The following is a 22,510-nucleotide window of genomic DNA, read 5'->3' on the forward strand; positions in this document are numbered from 1 at the left end:
GACATTTACAATTCGTACGAAATTAACATTTTAAATGATAATACGGATGACATTTTATGGATAAAACTCAGTAATGGAGCTGAGAAGGACCTTTATTTTTGTGTGTGTTACCTACCACCCCAACATTCAACAAGGTCAGCGGAAAGTGATGCTTTTTTCCATAACCTGTTGGAAAGTATTTATTCTTATCAAACCTTGGGTAACATATGTATAGCAGGAGACTTCAATGCCAGAATAAGCGATTCAGCTGACTTTATTGAAGGTGTTGATACAATACCCCATAGACACTCAATTGACGACGGATCAAATCATTATGGTGATGTTTTTATTGACTTTATGATTGAAACCAATACTTGTGTCTTAAACGGTAGATTTGGATCTGATGATTTTACTCATGTCTCAAGAAGGGGCAGATCAGTTGTCGATTACGTTATAGTTCCGCACGAACAATTATTTTTATTTGATAGTTTTAATGTACTTTTAATGTCAGACATTGTGCGCAACCTAGGCCTGGAGGGTCACACCAGCGTACCCGATCATTCTATACTCGGATTTACTATGGGAACAAAACGGACAACAACAAGAAATCAAGAAAGTATCCCGGATTCCAGCAAAAAATATAACTTATCGACGTTACCGTCAGATTTTCTAAGTGATGCCGAAAGTATCGACGCAATAAACTCGACAATCCGGATAATCGAGCGAAATCTGGAGGATAATGGAGATATTGATCAAGCGTACTCAAATCTTAAAGATCTCATATTCACGGAAATGGACAAGCGGGTGAAAATAACGCGAAAAACTGTTGGTCGGCCCAAAACCAAATACCTATTGAAACCATATTGGAACGACGAACTCCAAACACAGTGGAACATTGCTCATGAGTGTGAACGTTTATGGCTGAAATTTAAAGGGTCTCGTTCGGCAAAACACAAACTTAAGGAGAGTTTTTGTCGGGAACGGAAAACGTTTGATCAGCTTAATCGTAAATATAAACGGCGATTCCAGTTAGAGGAACAATCGAAACTTAATTCTTTGTTATTAGAGAACAATTCTAGAGACATGTGGAAAGAGATTGGCAAGCTCGGTATGGCAAATGCACGACAAACGGAAATCCCCATGGAAACCGTGAACACCGATGGTAACATAGTTCGTGAAAAAGACGAAGTCCTCGAATGTTGGAAAAATAAATATGAAGAACTCTACAATAGTCATGGTGATTCAAATGATTTTGACGAGACTCATCTCGCTGGTGTAAAAACGAAACTAGAGACAAATAGTGTAGAGGTTTCTAACACGGTAGATGTTACGTCCCTTAATACACCATTTACCAGGGAGGAAGTACGGAAAGCTATCGCGCGTGCGAAAAACAGGAAATCACCAGGTTTTGACAATATTCCAGTAGAGGTTCTCCGGAACGACGCGTGTGTGAACATACTTCTCAAGATTTTTAAATACTCCTTTGACAATAGTACTGTACCAAAAGATTGGACTTCCGGAATAATTCATCCTATCCCTAAGTCGGATACGAAAGACTTCACCAATCCGCTTAGTTACCGCGGGATATCGCTTTTGTCTGTACCCAGTAAAATTTATACCGATATCCTAGGACAACGCTTAAACACCTGGCTTGAACGTCATAACTTACTAGCGGACGAACAAAACGGCTTCCGTTCGAAAAGGAGCTGCCTCGACCACATCTATTCGCTTTATAGTGTGTTAAATAACCGAAAACTTTCCAGAGACTCGACGTTCGTTTGTTACGTAGACGCTAAAAAGGCGTTCGACACCGTCAACAGACATTGCCTATGGTACAAACTTAAAGCTATTGGCATAAGTGGATTATTCTTGGACGCGGTGAAATCTCTCTATTCACAGTCGCGATGTGCGGTACGGCTGAACAATCACGTCACCGATTGGTTTAACGTCAACAACGGCGTAAAACAAGGTTGCAATATTTCGCCGAGTTTATTCGCCATATACATCAACGACCTTGCAGAGGAAATCAATAACCTTCGATGTGGAGTCACGATTGGTGATAGCATGATCTCTATTCTTCTTTACGCTGACGACGTGGCGTTATTGGCGCCGGATGAGCCCTCCTTACAACGGATGATGAATTGTTTGCATAATTGGTGTTGGAAGTGGCGTCTTACGGTCAACGTCGAAAAAACCAACGTTATTCACTTTAGAAACAAAAGTGTACCAAAATCGAATTTCCAGTTCACATGTGGCGATCTTAATATCCAGACTACCGATCGCTATAAATACTTGGGTATATGGTTTACGGAACACTTAGACATGGAGCTTACTGTCAAGGAACTAGCGAAATCAGCAAGTCGAGCACTCGGCGCACTATACAGCAAATTTAGATTCGCGGGTGGCATGTCGTTTGGTGTTTTTAAGAACCTTTATGAATCGTTAGTGGAGCCCGTACTTTTCTACTGTGCCGGTATATGGGGAATTAACTCTTACCGTTTTGTTCAAACCGTGCAAAACAAAGGCCGGGCGCTACTTCCTTGGCTCCGGAAAAAATGCTTCAAACGTGGCGACAAGAGGCGACCTTGGGTGGAACTTGTGTGCAACGAAACAGAAAATAGAAGTATGCAGGCTTTGGCTAAAACTCAAGTGCTGTGAACCCCGGCGTCTCATAAAAACAATTCATATCTGGTCACTCTCTCGAGGAAGAAGCTGGGATAAACGAGTGGAATCCATGTTAAATATACGGAACTTGAACTCTCTATTAGAACCTACCCCTTGTTATATATCAGGTCTCAATAATGCAAAACTAGTATTCAAACAGGAGGATGTAACTAACTGGTATAGACAAATGTGGAACGACTCCGGTCAAGACAACAGAAATAAGCTTAGGACCTACCGAACGTATAAAAATAATCTTGCTCCGGAACCATATGTGACGTTAATAATGAACTATAAACATCGACAAACCTTAGCCAAATTTCGCTGTGGGAACTTGAAACTTAAAGTAGAGACGGGACGGTATTCTCATCCTGTTATACCTTTACAGGAGAGAAAATGTACTTTGTGCAATTCAGGCTCTATAGAAGATGAGACTCATTTTCTGATAGATTGTGACTTTTACTCAGATTTGAAACTTTCTCTATACAACAAAGCATCTTTTTATTTACCAAACTTCACAAACCTTGATTCTTCTCTTAAATTACAATTTCTTATGCAGAATACGAACCTTCAATCCACATTAGCGGCCACATTATATAACATGTACAGACGAAGATTATGTTTTGATTTTGTTTAATAATAATATGTACTAGTACATGCTTTTAAGAATCCCAACCTATATAATGATACTGATCAGGTATCTCCTTACCGATATACGATAGAACAGGCACCATTTTACGATCGTGACGAATTTTTTAACTGGATAATTTGATACTTTTTAAATATATATATATTCTTTTAAGTGTCTCGTAAGTCAGATCTGGCTGGGCATTTTTATTCTAATTGGTAAATTATTTATCATGGCTGTTTTTTACCCTGTTGTAAAAATGTGTGACACTCTAATAAATAAAATATTGTATTGTATTGTATTGTATTGGTATAAAAACAACATTCTGGTCCAGGTATTACATATCCATCAAACCAAAGGCATGACTAATTATATATCTATATCGGAGTATCTACTCGTATATCAATTTAAAATTAAAAGCGACCGCACGATCTGAAAAAATAGTTTGTTTTGCTTAATATCGCAATATTTTGGTCTTTTATAATATCAAAAATACATTCTTTCTACCACATGTTGAAACGTTTTACGGTATTGTCATTAATGTATCTCAATTTATTCGGTTAGCAACACACAACACAATGTTTGTTATGATCAATCATCGGTGTGTACGTACGTCAATACTTTAATCAAGGATTTCTTATATTGTTAAGTAAAATTTCATTTTACAGTCACAAGATTTGTAATTCACAATTTATAAAAGATACAGATTACAGGAAAATATTATTTAATTAAAGCTTATTCGTTGCTGAACTCCTCGACAAAAAATCCGAAACTTTTATTTCTGTTTTGATTTTCTTTCATAATTACACGAAGATACCTGCTATTAAAGCATAAATTATAGTATTTGAAACATCGAATTTCACTCTTTTAGTTATTTCCATTCGAGCCAAAGTTATTGTACGATTAACTTCACTCAAAAGTAATCATAAAAATTCGTTGATCGGCTTTTCCTCTGACAGTCGATGTAAGTGATAGCACATCAGTTATAGTACAGCTATAAGCCACGGACTATTATGACGTCACACGGTTTAGAGCTAGAAAATATGCATAATCGGCGGTCAGAATATCGACGGCTTACAGGTTATTCCGGCCGCGCGCGGCACGGAGAGGTTTCTACACGTGCTAATAAAGCCCTTTCTAGCATAAACTGAAATTATCATTTTTGACTGCACAAATCCTGTAAGTACGTAAAACCACCGCATGCTCCGTATTTTGACAGTGAAAATGTAAACAAATCACCCGTCGCCCCTACTCGTATGACTTATGTGGCTTAACTTGAACGAATCGTGCATCCTTGGCTTCAATCAACACATCTCGTCGATAGAATGGGAATCACTCTACATGCAAAAATTGTTGGTTTTTAATTTTTCTCTCAATATCTGTGTCTATGATCGCATTGAAAAAATGTAAACAACTACCGTCGGCTATTTCTCGCTTCGAGCTCCCCCTAAGTCAGAGGTACTCACCTCCTGCGCACCCCGATTCCGTTAACCTTCTCCACGGTGCACACGCTCAATATAATCTTACACTCTGAGTTTTCGGTCTTCTTTCTGAATATAACCGAACATGATGAGTTTAATCTGACACGCTGAATATAATGTTACACGTTGAGTTTAGATTTTCACACTGAATATAACCGAATATGCTGAGTTTAATATGAGACGCTAAATTTAATCTTAAACTCTGAGTTTTCGGTCTTCACTCTGAATATAATGTGCAACACGCTGAGTTTTCGGTTACAATTCTGAATATAACCTGACCACACTGAATTTAACCTCACCACTCTGAATATAGTCGTGACACGCTGAAAAAGTCAGAGTTGTCGGTTAATACTACCATAAAACGAGGAAATTCAGAGTTTTATATTCACCAGTGTAAGCCAGTAGACCATATCAAGGTAGCCTGTGCTGGTCAAGTGCTGCGTGATCAATACGCATTCAATGTTAACGCTGTGGGACATTTGAAAACTGAATGAATGAGCTGTGTATTATTCCAGGTTCTACCATGTATTTACATAGTACTTTATCTGTCTAAGCCTATTGTATTATCTATCTTGTGAGACGAGTCTTTGCTTTTGTACTTTCAGTTCTAACCAACAATTGGACAGTTACGGTCGCGTTTGAAAGTATATCTATGCAAACGGGTGTGGACTGAACTGCATCAATCATGAGAGAGAAGAAAATTGTGAGTAATTTTAATGTATACATTGTATTGATATGATCAAGTATTTTATTGTTGTATTTAAGTAATCACGGCCTAATGATCACATTTATCATGTTAACATGACTTATCGAGTTCAATAGTCAAACCAGATCTGTACAAACACGGCTGTCAACAGTGATGTACCTGCTGTACGATCGTCGGAGACGACTAAATCAAGAATCTTTGTAACTTTTTTCCTAACTTGCTGTCTTCTTTGTTGTTACTAGTTGATAATATAACGTCCTATTAAAGGTTGGCCGAGTGGTTAAGGGTCCCGACATATTACCAAGCCCTCCACCTCTGGGATGCGGGTTCGAATCCATGTGGGGTAGTTGCGAGGTACTGACCGCTGGTCGGTGGTTTTTCTCCGGGTACTCCGGCTTTCCTCCCAAACCTGGCATCCATTATGACCCTGGCTGTTAATAGGACGTAAAAATAAAATAACAAATAAACTATTAAAGGCCAAGATCATTAATGGACGTCCTCTCGTGTATACGTGGTGTGTGTGTAACGTGTTGTGGGAGACTGCAGTATACTCTAAATTTGTATAGTGCATAGGGTTAGATGTTCCTTGTATTTTGCAGAATATTCAAGCGAATAAAATATCTCCAATGATAGAAAGACACACAACACGAATATATCGCAGTCCCTCTAAACAAACAGACATTCGCACTCATAACACATCGAATGGGGAAAGCGTCTTTTAATCCCCTTAGCTGATTAAAGCATATGTTTATCCTAATCAATCGAACGCATACAAAAGAGGCATTTCAACAGATAACTACGCATTAACATGATGTTCTTTTATATGTCAGTATATATTCATTAGTACCCTATATGTATCTTACGAACTCTATTGAGGTTACCTAAACCCTTTATATACAGTATCTGAACCGTTTAACGTTCCCAGCCTAACGCAACGCAAAAAAATCATACGTTAGCTAACCTTAACGAATTCTAACGCTAACGATTAACGATCAACGATTAAATTATATTTAAAATAGGAAATATTGCAACTGAAATCAGGCTAAATACATATGTAGATTAGCGGAAACATATATAAGTTATATATATTTCTGGTATAAGCCAGGTGTACCTTGTGAAAAAACTTTTAACTAGATATCTCCGTTTTCACAGCTTACTAAATTATCAAACCTCGGTAATATTCCATTTCCGTAATGTGATCTAAAAAGAGACGAATTCGAAAAATGATGGTCATATAATAATCCATTTGAATAAGTTTCTGTTTAAATAAAAATTAACTAGGCTTGTGGATTTCAAGAACCAGCATAACGAATAGCAAATGTCTTAAATGTATTTCATAGTTCAATACACGTAGATATCATTGACATAAACTCGGAGGAGAGTAAAAAAAATAAAAAAAAATAAAAAAACACTTGAGAGACTGAATTTAAAATGTATAATTCATTTATAGCTGTAACGAGTCCCTCTTCCTTTTAAAGCTACATGTATGACAACATGTGTTATTTTAACAATCTTCAACAGTACATTTATTGGTCAGATAGACTATTATATAATATACAAATATAGCATTTTGATGAGGTCGAAACATGGTTATATCGACCATAGAAAAAATATTGACCGAGGACGTAGTCCGAGGTCGATATTTTTTCTGTGGTCGATATAACCATGTATTGACCGAAATCAAAATGCTATATTTGTTTTATTATTTTTCTGGATTTTTTTACATTTTGAAATAATCATTTGCTATGACAGTTACAATCTTATGATTTTGTAACATGTTTAATTTAAGAACAACATACGAAAGCAGTGTCAATTGATGCACTTCACCCTTTTGCACTTCACACTTCATCGAGAGTGATTTGCATAAGTTTTATAACTTGTTTCGTAATCGATGTAAAAGAAATAAAGTTTATATATATATATATACTTCACCCTTTTATTACATGCACCCGGTGCATGCGTTCTTGTAAATTGCATACATGTACATGTACTCGATTATACATGTAGCTCCATGTCGGACACGGTCAATTAAATGTGTACACATGTAGTGTGTTCTCCGTTGAAATAATCCACTTCGACGCCAAACATATATTAAAAGATTCAGATTGACATAAAGATACATTCTATTATGCTTAGTACTCCATTACGTAAAATAAAAATCGTATACATACTGTAGGATTAGCTTAGGCCTAATGTTGTTACTAGTCTAGGTGGAAATTTCCAAAAAAAATATCAAACGTATTCACTATTCAATGGCTCCAGATGCTTAATGAATGTTATTCGATTATTTCCTACTCTCCTACCGTGTTTATGTTGAAAATTTAAAAGTTTAAACTGTAGTCATCAGCTGGAAGTCATCATCATCTTTCATAGAAACCGAAACAATCAACGTCGTCTGTCACAATTTGTGGTTACGCTTCAAACTCAGGTCATCAAAGCGTTTGTTTCAAAGCGCCAGGAACACGAAGCGTTTTGGTAACGTAGATAATAACGTAGATAATCTAAAAATAACCGTGCAATATACTTTTTCTATAAACTACTTCCGGAAAAATCGTGCAATATAGTTTTTTATCGGTGATCACGTGGCATGTTTTTGACCAATGAGAAGTGACAGAAAATCCAGAAAAATAATAATATAACATATAGGCCGTGGGCAGGGGCCACATGCCCCCCCCCCAAACCTCCGCACCAATATTTTTCTGAACCCTTATGACCCACTGATCACAAATCCAAATGTTAACATTGCATAAGTTGGGATGAACTTCCGGTTTATGACGTCATCAAGTTGGCCGCCATCTCGAATTTCACAAAAATTGAAAAATAGTCATAACATTACAATTTTTCAACCGAAGTAGACAAATGAGGTATCAAAATTACCACAATAAAACAACAAATACATATCAGGACCAAAATATCCAATTTATGTGGTGATTTCTACGCAGGAAATGAAAAAATAGGATTTAAAGCTCAAATATGGTGATTTTTCAGCAATTTTTTTATATTTTTTTTGACGCAGCAAAAATGTTTCCCAACAGCAATCTATTATTTCTAATAAGTTTTTTGACCACTTGTCAATCAGTTTAAGCAACAAAAACAACCAAAACCAATGTTAACATCGTATAAGTTCCGGTTATGACGTCATCAAGATGGCCACCATCTCGAATTTCACTGAAAAATGAAAAATAGTCATAACATTGACATTTTTTCAACTGAAGTAGACAAATGAGGTATCAAAATGACCACACTAGAACAACAAATACATGTCAGGACCAAATTATCCAATATATGTAGTGATTTGAACGCAGGAAATGAAAAAATTGGATTTAAGCTCAAAAATGGTAATTTTTCAACATTTTTTTCATATTTGACTTGACGCAGCGAAATTGTTTCCCAACAACAAATTATTATTCACAATCAGGTATTTGACCTCTTATCAATCTGTTAAAACAACAAAAATATATAGAAATGCAAAAGAGAATTGTTATACCATCATTTGGTTTACAAAACATCACCGGATGCGGCATATGATTGTTATCTTTTCCAAACCGCTAACACTACAGTTTCCTGGTGTCTTGGAATTTCCTTAATATAACATTGGCTATTGACGATTTATATCTTCACAAATTTGAATTTAAAGTTGGCTGAATATGTAAGTGGGACTTCAAAATAATCCATTTTCATGTTCGAAATTTTGTAGACTAGTAGCCTCTCAAACTGAATTATTACAGCAAAACGCTAACTAATAGCTATAGGGTATCAAATTATAGTTCCGTAAATACCATGACACTTTTCGAAACATATTGTGTCTTTTAGAATGAGCACACTCATTGTTTATTTCCTGTGTATAACGCAAGGAAATATAAGATGGTTACTACTGTGTCACATATTTCTTTCACTAGTTCTTAATGCTAATCATTTTCGTTGTGCGTGCTTTCTCGCCAGAGTGTCGTCTTCGACCTCGGTGACCTGATGTGACATTTCATTACCGGGTTACCATTGTGGTTCTAACTTGTCAACTGCCCATGGTCAGAGTTAAGATCAGAAACATCGGCTTCAGGGATGTGGGAGATCTTCCTGTTTCCAACCTAGTTTCACCTAGATTCACATATCGTATATTATGTTCCAGATTTCCCCGGCATGATGGAAAAGACACCAGATCCACACTCTGCGGAGGGTTGAGTTGGTTCTCCTTAATTCGTATGAAGCACAATTCCTTATTCTTGTTAACCTCAGTGACCATTGTAGCACAGGTGGATTCTTTGAGGTCATAAATGAGGTCTGCAGTGAAGTTTCACTCTTTGCCAAGTCTGGAAAGCACTTTAGAGAACTTTTTACTGGGGAGTCTTCAATAGTCTCTTTGCGCATACACCAGATGTGACACAACCAGCACCTTCAAGGGAGTGGGGAAAGTCAGACCAATGAAAAACATTTAACATTTATGCCCTCATTAATGACCTCAATGATATCACCTGTGCCATTTATGGTTGCACGAGGGTCCACAAGATTGATGAAAGTACTTCACACGAATTATGGAGTTATGTGCTAAGGAGAACCCATTCCACCATTGGAAGAATGTGCATCTGGTGTAATTTCCATTATGCCGGAGAAGTCTGAAACAGCATATACGTACGATATGTTAGAATCTGAAAGAGATCCCACATCCCTGAACCTGTTGTTCCTGATATGAACTCTGGTCATGGATGGGTCATAAAAGGCTAGAACAACACTAGTAATGCAGTGTCACATGAGCTCATCGACACCGAAGACGTCGATATGGCTTTCGACGAATTGGATACTGATATCTCGAGTACTCTGATTCGGACTGCATGTACCAGCTACCAGATATGTCGAGTCTCTTCAGTGGATAGGTCAGTGAGGCGAGAAAGCACGCACAATGATAATGGTTATCATTGAGAACCAGTGAAAGACATATTAGTGACATTGTAGTAACCATCTGACATTTTGCTTATGCTATGCATAGGAAATAAACAATGAATGTGCTCATTTTCAAAGACACAAACGCTTTGGGAACTGTTAATGATATTAACGGAAACACAGGCTTAGCTTAGGTTACATTTGTTAGTAGGTGTTGTGTTATTTTTGAGACGCTGCTAATCTACAAAATTGAGGGTATAGCAATAATTCTTTTTTTTGCATTTCTATATATTTTTGTTGTTGTTTTTTAATTTACTGATTGATAGGAGTTTAAATAACTGATTACGAGTAATAATTTGTTGTTGGGAAACATTTCTGCTGCGTCAAGCCAAGTATGAACAATTTGCTGAAAAATCACCATTTTTGAGCTTAAAAGCTTATTTTTTTTATTTCTTTCGTACAAATCACTACACATATTGGATTATGTGGTCCTGATATGTATTTGTCGTTCTATTCTGGTCATTTGGATACCACATTTGTCTACTTTAGTTGAAAAATATCAGTGTTAGACTATTCTTCATTTTTTAGTGAAATTCGAGATGGTGGCCATTTTGATGACGTCATAACCGGAACCTATACAATGTTAACATTGGTTTTTGTTTGTTGTTGTTGTTTAAACTAATTGATAGTGGTCAAACAACTTATTAGAAATAATAGATTGTTGTTGGGAAACATTTTTGCTGCGTCAAACAAAATATGAAAAATTTGCTGAAAAATCACCATTTTTGAGCTTTAAATCCGATTTTTTCATTTCCTGCGTAGAAATCACTACATATATTGGATTTTGTGGTCCTGATATGTATTTGTTGTTCTATTGTGGTCATTTTGATACCTCATTTTCTACTTCAGTTGAAAATGGTTAATGTTATGACTACTTTTCAATTTTTAGTGAACTTCGAGATGGCTTATGCAATGTTAACATTTAAGGATTGATTGTCAATTTTGTTGCTTGCATTGACTGATGAAGAAAGTTAATCTTGTGCAAATGAAGTGAACTGCGAAGCAGTTCATGTAACATTTGCACGAGATTAACTTTCTTCATCAGTCAATGCAAGCAACAAAATGATAATCAATCCTTATATTTACGTTAAACCAATTTAAATATCCCGCTTTTGAAAAAAAGTCAAATTATATGTGTTCGGTATAAGATTATTATACAATTTTGCAACATTGTACCAGTTATCGTACATGTATGTACAGCTACGGAACAGCCGCCAGTCAGTTCTTCTCGTCACCAAGGCAACACAAAATGTAGTTCCGAAAATAACTTCATTCTTTGTGCGTTGTTACGATAAAAAAACGGCGATTTTGAAATATTGTTTTTATATTCAAGAACTAATGGCTTAAATTTTATCATAAAACATTATTATGTAGCTTCAAATACAAAAACTGCTGCTCAGTACTAGCAGTGCAGTCAATGTGTAATCCGGTCGCTCGATTGAGCAGGGGTCCGGTTTCGAAGAAAATGACGATTGTGGTGAAAATGCTGAATGATTGGTATCTAAAACATGATCAAACCTTTTAAAACTCAATTATAATTGTTATGGAATTAACTGAATGTTGTATTTCCGTCTGATAATTATTTGTAGCTGACATTTAAATATGTATGAACTAAATCTGTTGTGAAATCCAACCCCTGTGTCTATAGTATGTGATGCAGTCCAATAATCATGCTTCCGGGGCTCAATAAAACGTGTTAAAATGCGGGACTTAGTCGCAGATCACTGGAAGACTTCTGTGTTATTCTTGAAATGTGATAACTTCTCTGTCTACTGGAGTTTGGGGATTAAAATTCGGTATAAAGTAAGTAGAGAAACATCGATTTGAAATGTTGGCGGTTTCCAACGACCCTCCAATGCCGTGGATTTTGACACTCACAGAATCGTTTCGTTAGGCTTAATGTCACTGAAATTAGCCTGTTTGCTATTTGAGCGTATTTTCATGGAATCTATCATTTCTAAGCTTACATGTATGACACCGTTTCACATATATTGTACACATTAAACTATTTGCGTTCGATTATGGCCTACTAGGCTATGCGATGAGTGGTGAACCTCACTGCGTTCGGTCCTAACGTGACGCTAACCCAAATTACACTTTTTGAAGATAACATTGTTAAAATTTTCTTACGTGTGCTTGAATTAAGATATTTCTCTAAACATTAAACAAATAAATGCTTTTAGTTTTAATTTCATGCTTTGTTTACTTGTCAGCAGTGCATATATTTATAGGCCTAAATAGAGAGCTTTGAAGCATCCCCGGTCCAGGCTATGCTCAGCATTTTTTTACCTGGGCTTGAGCCTAATTCAGTGTTTTATCAAAATACGTACGCGTGTAAAATATATCTAGGCGACTATAATTTTATATTACTGACAATTTCTAATATCACTTTATCAAGCATTCCTGTCTGTGTTTCTAAATGTACAACGATAGGCCACATCGCAGAAAGTCCGTTCAAAACTGAAGCGGCGTAAAACTACAATGTAGGTCAAAATGTAAACAATGTCAAAATGTATTCTCACGCCGGTCAGAGGTCAGCACGTGACCAAGCATCTTCATTGGGAAATGAAGTAATCGGAGTTTACTAGTTTCATTGAGGCGGAGCGAAGTGAAAATGTAAATATTTGGATTTGTGATCAGTGGGTCATAAGGGTTCAGATATAAATTCATTATTTAACTATAATAATTCACTTATTTTAACAATAGTTGTTTAACATTGATAGACTATGTATATGAATAAAAAAACAAATACATGTTACTTGTTATTTTATACAAATTACAAGTAATACAATATAAACAATATGATAAAGTTAAGATGTTAAATTTATAACTATTTATTAATAAGTAAGTTCTCAATCTCGCCTAACATTTCTTTAGTATTACTCGCTACATCTATCATCATAACCTCTCATTGTTCGTCTGGCAAGTATATAAATTTGAACGATCACCAAGTAAAAATCTGCATTGATTTTCGATATTCATGTTTGAAAAGATTATGTAAAATGTTGTATCTATCGCATTCACAACACCGTCCAGAATTTTGTTACGACTCAAATATAGAGATGGACATTCTAGTATAAAATGTAATAGAATATCACTACTTGTTTTACTACAAAGTTTACATCGTAAAATATCATTCTCACATGATAGGGAGTACTTAAATAAATCTACTATATCCCACACATGGTGTCGAGAGATGTACTTTGTACTTTGTTGTAAAATAGGATTTATACCAGGATTACTGTGAATAGCGGAGTACCTCTCAAGCTCTTCACGATTATTAAGATTTTCTTTCCATCTGATGTACTAAAAATCATACAAAAATCTGTTAATGAAACGCTTCCAGCACATTGCTGGTGGCACAAAGACATTTAGAATATAGTCATTTATAAAGGATTGTATATTAAATTTAACCATTATATTGTATATATCAGGTATAAATCCTGTTTGAGTACAAGTATTACATACATCGTAATACAAAAACTGACATAGTCGAGTAATAAAAAGTGTTTTCCATATAAATTTAGCTTTACCCAAGCACAATTTATTCCAAAATAATAACTTCCGTCTTAGTAATAGGTATCGGACATGAACACAGGTATTTGTGTCTTCAAAATCGATATTTGCAAACAGATAGTTTATATTAGATGGCAGACACCGAATTCGAAAATCGTTACTCTATCTTATGTGAGTAGAGTACGTCCCTTTGTCCTCGTGACGTCACAGGTCAGGGGTCCCGAATCGGGGTCAATGGCTTTGGGCTTCAGGTATGTTCTAGAGAAAAGTCGCATTTTCTCTAATACCGTGATCGCTATGAAACTCGTACTTTCTCCGTTCTAAATTTTATCGAATGACGCATTTATCAAGCCTCATATACCACACCATTGCGTGTACACTTTAAGCACATTCTTAAATGTGCACTAATGCAAGGTATATGACATTTGTTTCTGATAATAATAGAAATAGTCAAAAAAAATCACATTAAGTTTTGTTGTTTTTTAAATTAATACATTTATTATTTTAGTAAATAGACCGAATAAAAAATAATCTGTCACTTAAATACGAAGTATTTCAGAACGTTTTCACGGATCTGAGCGTCATCAACATATGCGATCTGGATACATATTTTCATTTCAACCACATCTAACAAAACATAAATACAACCGAAGGAGTTATAAATTGCAATATAACACACTTTATTCATTTTTTCTAAATTTTATAAATGCTTTGAAATCGCTACTACACGAAGCGGTAAACGTAATATCTTCAGAGAAAAAAAAAGAAACATTATTTAAATTCGGATCGTCAAAGCGTTTCACCGGCCTTCAGTGGTTAACGTTAGCGGAAGTGGATCTTGCTAAAGGGCACAAAGGGAAGCAGCAAGAATAATTACGGGTTTGCCATCATTTGCAAAAAATGAATCTCTTTATGGTGAATCAGGTTTGGAAGTACTAAGTGATAGGAGAGCTAGAAGAAAACTTAAATTATTACATAAGATGAAAACTCATGATACTCCTAACTTTCTTTCGAATCTATTACCTCCCACAGTTGGTGAAAATAATCAATATGCTCTAAGAAACAACAACGACTTTTGTATTCCAAACTATCGACTCTCTTCCACTCTCAAGTCTTTCTTACCTTCTACTTTAAAAAACTGGAATAATTTAGATATTAAGTCATTACCCATTTCTTCTTTTAAGATTGCACTTTCCCAACAAATAGTCTCAAATCGACCAATTTATTTTAAGCTTTAAACATACAACAACTTTTACTACACAATTATTATCAAATTTATTTAAAGTAATATTATTTGATTTGTTTAATCTGAATAAGATATCTAAGTCATCATGTATAATATGTTAATTGTGTTATAATGTTAGGAGACGGCTGTTTAAGTTTGAATAACTTGTGCCTGATCCTTTTGTGTTTTACAATAAAATATGTTTAAGGACGTTCCGAACAGTGGTCGAATGCGCCGTTCGTTCGGACCTCCTCGGGTCAATGAGTACATTCGGAACTGCACATGAAAACTCTTTTGTGACTAAGATTATGAAGAATAGCCATCTATATGTTATCCGTCTAACGATATCTTACCTTTTCACGTTAAAATCAGGATAGTGTAGTCGATAAACTGCGTATTTGTCGATATTGTATTTAGTTCGGTTTGCCGAAAGCTTGATACCGGGTGAAAATCAAAGTTTGTACGGTAGGTGTAGGACCTAGTTTCGACAAACTAGAAAAAATAACGTTGTCAGATCTTTGAATTGGGCTAGGATAATATAACATGAAGCTACATGTATCTTTTGAGAAGCACATTACATAACTCATACAAACGGACTGATATATGCCGAAACTGAGATTTCATAACAATCAAGTGATTAAAACATTTTCTGTTCAACTCCGTTAAACTGTGAATATTTGACACTTAATAAACATATGTTTTAAGGGAGATGCAAATTAAATCAAGACATTCCAATTTTGCCGAGTAATACTCTAGTATAAAACTACAGATACATAAATATTTTCATCTCTCCATCGCCCTACCCCTACTTTTCGTTCAATTTGTACATGTTGTAGATGTCTACATGTATCATGTTTAGCTAATATGATCCTCAATAAGCACTAACACGTTCGGGAAACAAGATTTTATTTACTGAATACATGTACGATAGGACATAGGCTGTTAACTACTGTAATTAGATGATGAATGTATTTCCCGTTTTGAGAAAGTACACGGAAATAAGCTACTCTGATTCAGTTGATCAAATACTATCTTCAAAGCACATGTAAGCTAGTGTCAACATCAGTATTATATCTGTGATATAGAAACTAAACATGCACATGTAGGCATAGACTAATTATTTTCCTGTCTACAGTAATCAGCTGAACGTAGATCGAGGATTCAGAATAAGAGATATTTTTTCTTAGGCGTACTGTACACTTGCCGTACAGGTTATATTGAGGATCCAAAAATTTGTTTTATTTTACTTCGAATAATAAATATATATCTACATGTATTAAATATGCAGATATCTCCACAAAAAACATACAAAGACATACAGTTGTGTATTTTGTGTCGATTTTATCGACATTGTTGTGATCAAGTTGAAGTTATCAACTTCGATCGTTGTCACGTAGACGCTTTTCATGGTTACAATTTTGGCGCCAAATTCAAATTTATGCTTGAATATCTGCCTCAAACGACTATTGAAGCTAAGATATCTTGACGATGGAAAGATAGATTTTGATAAAATATTTTTCCGCTAAAACAATATAAAATCATGGATTGTGTAAAGGGTAATTGAAGTAGAATATTTACACAGAATTTTCCATATTCATTTTTCAGATATTATATCCAGGCAAAATAATGGCTTATTTGTGCCATTTCTTAGCTTTGTATAGCATCAAATCGGTGGCATCGTGACATAAAATTAACAGGTATAACAATTTATATTATCAGACTATTACACTTATTAATATTCAATATATAAGATGTTCTTTATAGAAATATTACCGCTCGATTTCGGTCTAATAATATAATTGTGAAAAAAGTCATTTTTAGGGGGTAGGGGTATAGAAAGGCTAATTACTAAAAAATTCCACGGTCAATTTTTTTATATTCTTTCATCATAACCCAAACAACTGTTTTATTACGTGGACAAAAAATAAAGAAAATTAAACAACACGATTTTTTGAAATTAAGTATTTAAGTTGAAATTGGCCCTTTTTAGGCCTCATTTACACGCATTCGCGTGTAAAATTCACAATTATTGTATTTTTAAGAGTGGAAACGTTATTCAAGTCATTGAAAGCCATATAAACTTACATATTAAAGATACAAACTGTTGTTGTTTGTAATATTTCAGTCAATTATCAACCTATTTAAATAAGTGTGTAAAACTGTATTTTGAGAAAAACAGACGGTAAAGTAGGGTTATTGAGAGTACAATATTTCCAAAACCGCACGGTCAAATTTAAAATAAAAGCCTTAATAAACAGTTTATCAACCAATCTCTCAATGAGCAAACTTTAAAGAAAATTAAACGAGGGGAAATTTTTAGGCCTAACTGTATCGAGCAACCTTAAAGTAAAGTCTTGGTAACGATTAACGCAAACATGTTGTTAACGCAACTATAACGATAAACGATTGCTCACGCTAACGATTGCTAACGGAAACAACGCAAATGAAACGCAAATTTGGGAACGTTAAACGGTTCAGGTATTGTATATTGTACAAGATAATGATGTTTTATATTTAGATATTGATATTTACATTTCTGTTCCATTTTCAGAGTGGCCTTGTGGTGCTATTACTGCTAGTATTTGGTGGTTTGGTGTATATTCGCGACATTCCACATACTGTGATAAAGATGATTACTACAGAGAAAAAAACCAAGGAAAATCGATGTTATGTTGCAAGCGAAACCACCCCAGACGTGAGAGAACCACCACCCAATGTCATAGAAAGTTATCTTCGCAACCACACAGCGAATAATAGTCAGAGAACTAAATACCTTGTTTACGAGTGTTCTAGAGCACGTGGAGTTGCGTGTTACGGATGGTCCGATAGGTTAGCCGGTATCGTGACCACCTTTATCATATCTGTACTTACGAACCGTCACTTTCTTATTTATTTTGACATGCCATGTTCACTGCAAGATTACCTCATCCCTGCTGAGTACGACTGGCGATACAACTCGTCTATAACTGTGAACAGGACGAAATCTTATCACAATTTAAAGAACTGGGCACAATTAGAAATGGATAAATATATATCCGGAGGTGTTGACTTTAACGAATATTTCACAAAAGATATTGAATTCCTTGTGATGAACTGGGATTTTATATATGATTTCAGAAACAGACCAAGTATTGAATCTGATATGCCAATGATTACAAAATTTCATCAAGCAGATATTTACAAGGGTATTTATAAGTTTTTTATTCAAACTTTCACCCTTGAGTGTTACAGCGTTCAATGAAGTAAAGAAAAAGCGAAACAAAATGGCATGTGCACATGTTCGTGTTGGAAAAAATCCAAACATGCCACATGATGGTAACGGACGAAAAAAAATGCCTTTGGAAGTTCTATGGAGATATTTTGACTCGTTAAATAAAGAAGAGTTTGACTTGTTTGTTGCTTCTGATACGGACAGTGTAAAGGAAGCGGCAAAGAATCGTTATCCTGACAATATAATAGATACGCCAGGAAATATAACTCATATTGACCAGCGAGGAAGGAACGACCCAAGTGAAGGTTTCCTAAAACAACTTCTGGATTTTTATATACTAATGAAATGTGATAAACTCATAATAACGGAACAAACTGGATTTGGAATACTAGCGTCATTTATCCGGAATATGGATGACGGATTATACTGCTGGCGACGAAATCTTCTGATTCCTTGTTCGAAGTATACAGTCAATGATATTTTTCGTTCGGGAAAGTTTACGGCCGTTAAACCAAAACAACCTTAATTTAAGGTATATATTTTCCTCACAGATCTGAAGGATGCGCGGTATGATGATGCTGAACGACTGCTGTGTTTTTTTGGAAAATGAACTACGTCTGGTGAGGATATTATGGAACACATGACAGAAAGTAAATCGCAACACATATGTACTATTCCAATGAATAAAAACATCTATAATATGTTTGTTAAAGCATTACGGGGAATGATCAGTATGTAATCATGAAATGATGTCTGCGTTAGAATTGAGAATACATTTCAGAGATAGGGTATTATAAAACAACCTTAAATGCAAGATATATGAACTTTCAAATAGATTGTACGTTAAATATTTGCCGTCCGGAAGCTTGCAGTAAACCAAAAATTGAAATTATATAACTTCTCCTATTATATAGCTCATTTTATTCAATTCTGTAATAAAATGAAAGATATGTATATATTGAGAGGAAGACAATGATGTAACATTTATTTGAAACTTATTAGCATTATTGGTGATGCGCCATAATGGAAATATTAATTATAAAATATGTTGAATGAAAGATGCATACATGCCAGTATATTCCGTCTTTGCATATTACAGAGTTAGCTCCCTTGCGGGTAGGTATCCATTGTGACGTCATTATTTTGTGAGCGCAATTCACGTCGTTTTCTCAAAAAAGTATGACGTTGCGCTCGTAAACACATGACTTCACAATCAATACCTACCCGCAAGGGCACATGACTCTGTAATATGCAAATACTGAATATATTAATAAACAAAACAAAACCAAACATGACAGAAAAGTGACATTGGATATAAAACTTTTTATAACAGAATAGAACCTTAAGAAAATAACGTTATTAAGTATTGAATGAAAGATGTGTAAGTTAAAGAAAGATGACTGTACAAGTTATTTACATGTAAAACGTTTTATGTAATACATATAAAAATAACACAAACTGCATCTACAGGTAAAACAAGTTTGTATCATAAGCATTCCGGAAGTAGTGTATTGATAAAATCTATATCAAATACACTTAAAAATATGATAGATAAAGCTGATGATTAATACATGATATCAATTTAAGTAGCCGAACATTTTTAATAGAAATTGAAAATGTACAAAGGAAATTGAAACTCATTCATATTTGTTGCAGAAAAAACAAGTACGCAATAGTCGATTTTCATCATTTTTCGACAAATCAGTAAGATGTATTCTTATTGTTGGAAACAAATTATAGTCGCATACCTTGAATACCTTTGTTTAGTGTTATATCTGACATAACTAGACATGCTATATTTCCCTCTGAAATCAGTTATCAATTGAAAACCACGTTAAGGTGAATTAAGCTGTAAATATTCAAAGTCACAACCAAATGCTCTATGATCAGAAGTAAACACACATTTTTTGCACTGTAAATGTTATTATTTGTATGATTTACATAATGTGTTTAGACGAAAGACGTTACAAACTATTTACACTGTAATACAGTAAAATGTGAAATTCTATCTGACAATATGTACTCATTTTACTGCACTGTATACGTTAAATTGATAAATTATTATGATTTGTGGCAGTACTGTCAAAATTCATTTTGAGCTGTTATTTGTCTGTAAACTTAAACATATTTATTGTATTGTGATTCTCAAAATATTGGTAGTGAATATCATATTAAAAGATCTTTTCTTGATTTATATGTACGAAAATGACGGTACATAAACATATTCATTGTAATGATCTGTCCAGAAAGTAATAATTATATTTGAAAGAAAAATATTTTTTCATATCTACAGCAAATGATCATTCTTTGCATAACGCAAAATGAATAATTAATTGTTTCAATCAACTGTGGTCAAGAGCGAAACAATATTTTCAGTGTTTATTGTCTCTATTGTTTAAACATATCTTCTGAAGCTGATTCCATGAATAGCCTTTAATAATACATTTTGTTTACCTTGGTCGTTGGTGTAGTTTGTTAGACTACATGACTATAACTATTACTGTTTATGTAAAGTGTATGCAAGGCTGTACAAAGTAAAATGTGTATATTGAATACAAAATGTTTATACTAGGTATTTGCTTATTTATACATGCATGTGTATTTAAGTAAAAAAACATTTAAGCGAGACAACTTATTGTTTACATATGAAGTACTCTAATAAATACTACACATTTCAGTTCAGATATCTACCTGCGTGGCTCATATGTTTTATGTATGGATGTATCCTTTAACGATCCCGTACGCGTCCGAAACCAAAGACCTACTTATAATACTTGTAACACCAGAACATTTATATTCAATGCTTGAGGTGACATAATAACAAACAACATATATACGATTCCCTGTGTAAATTCATGTGAAAATATAATGATTCATAAGACGACCCGCGTTGTGGAAATTAACAAAACTATTACTGCCATGACTGCCTAACCGTTGACGAATAATGTGTAGTAGTTATCGCACGGCTGCATAAATACAATTCCAGATTATGTCCTACCAAGATTGCTTGAAAAGTGTTGCTATGTTTTAGAAAATATTGTCACCATTTTAGATTTATACATACACTGTAAAGCTGATGTGATATTATTTTCCAATTTAGTCTTTGGAATACCAAATCCCATTTATAACAACACTGTGACTTAATTACCATAAATTTTAACCTTTGAACTAAATACATGTATAAGAAACATTTTCACAGGCAATTTTTTTAATAACCGAACGACACTAGAACATTACACTTAGTAAAGAATTCTGTTATGTCTTGATGAGAGGTTGAATACAACTTCCTGGTATGTTTTTTTTTACTTCCGTTGGTGCTTTAATTGCTTCAGTTATGTGAAAATTAAATTAGGGGTCGGGCATTTATTTCAAGTCTAGATTAATAGCCTTGCTCATTTTATTTTTACATCATGGTCTTGATGTGTTGTGTTCGCAAAGTAAGACCTGTACATTGGTACATTGTATATTGATAAGTAAAGTTACCTATAACGATATGACACTCAAATCTGATTGTTTCATGATTGATGTTGTTTCATGATTGATGTTTCAAACCCATAAATTCTTTGCTTCATATTAAATTTGGTCAGAATTGATATAATATGCTACTGTCTTATTATTTTGTTTAGAATTCAACAAATAAAATTCCATTTGAACGCTATTGTTCAAACAATAATCTAGAGCGCAGGTGGTAGTCGCAGTATACAAGGTGCCGGGGAAGGGGGATATACTACGTGACAGTACCCTATGATCTAGAGGATACAAATTCCATTCCATTTGGCTTAGCTAAGAAAACACCGACTATGGAGTTCACAGTTTGGCCTAGTCCACTTAACCTGCTTATATTATTAGGCTTTTAAAAATGATAATAAAATACTTACAATATAAGCAGGTTTAGCGGACAAAATTTGACTATGACTTTTATCGTATATTAATTTTAAACCTTGAAATATTCATCCTGACAGTGTTAAAATAAAACAATGGTTTCACATATCTGGTGAAAATACTGGACAAGTTATGAAATAAAAGTTTCATATAGGTTGGTACAAAATGAATGTCCCAAGAGAGAAGCCATATGTTTCAAGATGAAGAAAAACTTGAGTTCCCGGAGAAAAACCAAAGTAACCTACAATCTGCACATTTGTATCTAACAGCTGTCACATGTATTCAT

General features: G+C 34.6%; 1 pseudogene; it reads left to right on the forward strand.

The window, feature by feature from the left end:
• LOC138331640 (uncharacterized) overlaps positions 1-21,916 on the forward strand; it is a 56,725-nt pseudogene extending 34,809 nt beyond the window's left edge.
• The last annotated feature ends 594 nt before the right edge of the window (positions 21,917-22,510 follow it).

Source organism: Argopecten irradians, chromosome 9, assembly GCF_041381155.1.
Source record: "Argopecten irradians isolate NY chromosome 9, Ai_NY, whole genome shotgun sequence".
In the NCBI taxonomy this organism is placed as follows: Eukaryota; Metazoa; Mollusca; class Bivalvia; order Pectinida; family Pectinidae; genus Argopecten; species Argopecten irradians.